Here is a 4176-nt window from a genome sequence, read left to right on the forward strand (position 1 = left end):
TCACCTTTGAAGAACATAGTTAGGGCGATGATCGCTATAGACATCAAAAGACTGCAAGCTTTACCCCGCCTCATAGTGACTCTTAGCTGAAACTTCTTTCAACACTTAATGCTGCAAAGGAAACAGTGTGTGTAAGTAGTCTACAGTTACATAATTGCAAATACAGGCTTGTATTCAAAGACAACAAATAGCTAAGTGGCCCTTATTATTACTAATGTGAATAGGAAGCTCAATGTCAGGGACCATAGCACCTCCAGGTGGCGCTGGAACCAGGTCCTGCAGTTCCTGCGCTTACCTGCAGGTGTCTCCAGGCAGCCAGGAGCTGTCAGGTACCAGACCACCACTGGGTGGTGCTGGAACGTGCAAGTCCAGTGCTCACCTGCGGGTGTCTCCCAGCTGTCGGAAATTCATCACCACCTGGTGCTACCTGGGAGGGTATTTAAACGCTCCCTGCAGTGTGGATTTTGCCTCAGTATCGTCGCCATTACCTGAGTCCGGAGTCCTGTTTCCTGTATCCTGGTGCCCCCTAGTACCTTGACCTTTGCCCAGTGGCTCCCTTTGTGTTGCCTTGCTCCCCTGATTTCTCTTGCCCTGTTGTCTGTGTTTGTATTTGCATTTAGTTAGCTATTATTACTTGTCTGTGGTTACTTTATTGTGGTGTGTCTAATAAACTATATAATTGGCATTGTCCGGTGTGGTCACGCATTTGGTCCTCCTGTGTGGGTACTTGCATGTGTTGTGAGGACACCCGCGCATGGTACCCTGACACTTAAACTCTATTGTGGAAGCAGGAGAAACATTTGCAGGCTCCTGGGTATTACTGTTAGCTGGATCCAATGGGGGTTACTAGCAGAGGGTGCAGGGGCATTCCCATGGATTATGTTCACAGTACTAATTAAAGGGAATAGAGCAAAGACTTTCCAGACTTTGCCCATATACCTTGTGATTATCGTTCAGGAATTTTCTGTGCTGTCAAGAACCCTCTTTCGATTTTAGCTCAAATAGCCCATCAAGCACAGACTCCATAATCGTTTCTTAGTAATACTAACTGGTCGAATGTTAGCAATCGGCAGAATGGATTTTCATTTGCGCATGTGCAGTGTTCATGTTACGATTTTTTTCGCACGAAAACGTCATTAATGCATCAATTATCTTATGATTCAAAGTAAGTTTTCCAGCCTGACTGATGGAGGAAATGCGGCCAGTTGTAATTGTGATCGTTCACTTCCCATCAACTGGCTGATTATTGTACGAAAACCCGATGTATGGGCACCTTAAGAAAGGAGCCATTTTAGGGGCCAAAGACTAAGGAGGTTGATTTACTAAAGGCAAAAAGGCTGTTCACTTTGCAAGATAATTTTCCCTTATCTTAGTAAATGTGGTGAAATTTCACTTTCCATAAAATACCCATTCATAAGCAAAAAAAATAAGAAAAAACAGTATATTTAATTGCACTTGATTGGATGATGGAAATCAAAAGAGCTTTACCTCATTCACTAAGTTAAAGGTAAAATTCCCCTGCAAAGTGCACATTCCCTTGGAAAGTAAACAGCCCATCTGCCTTTAGGAAAACAACCCCTTTGCTTCTTGCTTAGTAGTGCTTTGCTATGTTGTGCATTGCTGATCTCCTTATCACACCTAAAATCTACTAGACAAGGTATGTCTGCTGGAATAAATAGATTCTATACATTTTTTAAGGATGTGAACTTCCCACGACGCTCTTGGTAACCAGAGGCGATGCGATCTCAGTCCTCCTTTGGAGTCCGAGTGACTTTTTACTGAAATTTATGTTATCTCAGTCCAGGCTCCAAGTCACATAAGGAAGCTCAAGAATAGAATGTATGAATTCATATAAAGCTAAAAGGGAAAGTGCCTCGTGAAAGTGAACAGCCTATTCGCCTTGAGTATATAGTGCTGACAATTTACACAGATCTCTACATACTGCACTTTCACATCAGTCCCTGCCCTCAAGGAGCTTACAATCTAAGGTCCCTATCACATATGCACACAGGATCAATTTAGACAGGAGCCAATTATCCTTCCAGTATGTCTTTGGAGTGTGGGAGGAAGCCCACACAAGCACAGGGAGAACATAAAAACTACCTGCCGATAGTCTTTATACCTGGATATAAACAGGGGACCCCTGGGCTGCAACCACTAAGCCACCGTGCTAGCCCACATCAACAACTTCAACAACTTAATAAAACTACAAAGAATTAAAAAGGTTTTTCTTTCATACCTGGAATTTCGGAACTTGAAGTTGTAAGGGATTCCAATCCACATGTGGCTTGATTAGATCCAAATAATCTATTTAACCTCGTAGTAGGTATAAACAGATTGGAGTGACACCCTATGTGCGTCTTCTCTCATCTCCAAGTGTTAAACTTTGTTTGTAGAACAAAAAATTTTAGTCACTCTCACTCACTGCCCTGTTTCTCCTTTTTATTTCCTCTTCTCATGGGTTTTTTTCACATCTACTTTGGCCTTTATCTTCTTTTTTACATCTTCATGATTAACCATTGCAGTGTTTGTGGTTGTTTCACAATATGACCCACGGCCTCCTGCTTGCAGATCAGGACAGCTGGTCATGTTGTAAGCACACACAGCAGATCAATATACAGTGAGAGGAATTTATCAAAACTGGAGCAGGCAAAATCTGGAGCAACGGTGCATGGCAACCAATCAGCTTCTCTCTTTCATTTTTAATTCTTAACTGAACAAACTGAAGAGAGAAGCTGATTGGTAGCCGTGCACAGCTGCTCCAGTTTTCGTCTGCTCCAGTTTTGATAAATTCCCCCAGTAAGTATATAAATATCCTGAAGATGCTCTAATCTTTTTTATAATGGGTCAGATTCACAATTTGTTTCATGAGCAAAGAGAAATTTTTGTTTTTACCTCTAAATATTGCTATATTTTTAATAATGTTCTACTTCATATTTTGTAGTTATTGATAAAATATTTGTTTTGCTTTTTAAACTTCTCAATCTGCTACATAATTAAAGCATTATTTATTTATTAATTATTTATTTATTGCTACAACACCTTTGTTTATATGTACCATAACCTTACCCAATGACAAAGTATAACAAAGCATATGAAAGTGTATCTAAACCCAGGAACAAACATGTAACATATTGCAGCTAGACATGGGCGATTCATTTCCTTCTGAATAAAAATTCGGCCAAATTTCTTGAATAGTGACACATCTGAATTTTCCGAATCCCAATGCATCCTAATGTGTCCAAATTCAAAGTTCCGTTTCTGAATTTCAAGGCCCGTCCGAATTTCATTCAAACACTAAACTGAATCGGACATGTGACTTTTCTGGCCAATCAGATGTGTTTTTCGGTTTAATGCACCCGACTGCGCCTGAACACAAATTTCCGTTACGGCAACATGGGAGCCATATACAAATAATACTAAAGCTGAGGCTCCCCGACCCGAATGGCATTCGGGATCCGAATTTCCGAATTGCATTCTGCAGCTACCGAATGCCATTCGGGTCTGGGAGCCTCAGCTTTAGTAATATATGTGCAAGGCTCCCAGACGCGAATGGGATTCGGGAGCTCCCCAATGCAATTCGGATATTCAGATCCTGAATGCCATTCGGGGCTGGGAGATTCAGCTTTAGTATTAATATCTGTATGTGGTTTTCTGTGGTAGTCGTAACGAATATTCGTAAACTCCTCTGAAACTAACGAAAATTCTGATTTCGTCCGATTCCGAAACCCGAACCAAATTTAATTTCAGGATCCAAATCTCGAATTCCAAAATAACGAAATATCCAAACCGAACCGAATTTATCCGCAGCTTACATGTCTAATTGCAGCTTACCAGTCCTTAGATGTGGTGGCTGCATTTGTTTTCTTTTTTCCCCAGTATATTTTCAACAAGTACAGGAAAATACTTCTTGATCTTGCCATAATTCCAATGTAACTTCCTGTGCACTGACCTGAAACATTGTCATACCAGCTACATTCTGTTAACAACAAAAACACCCGTGTTATAGAGAAGAGGAGAGGGGGAGGTATTCGTTTGTCCTTTCCTAGGGTGCCAATAATGCTCCTCCATAGATACGGTGCATTGAGTTAGAATTCTTACCATAGGACATGAAGTGTGTCACTGGCATGATCACCAAGCCTGAAAATAAATAAAACTAATGCAGCCACCACATAT

This window comes from Nanorana parkeri, unplaced genomic scaffold (assembly GCF_000935625.1).
Source record: "Nanorana parkeri isolate BGI_ZX_2015 unplaced genomic scaffold, ASM93562v1 scaffold155, whole genome shotgun sequence".
NCBI lineage: Eukaryota > Metazoa > Chordata > Amphibia > Anura > Dicroglossidae > Nanorana > Nanorana parkeri.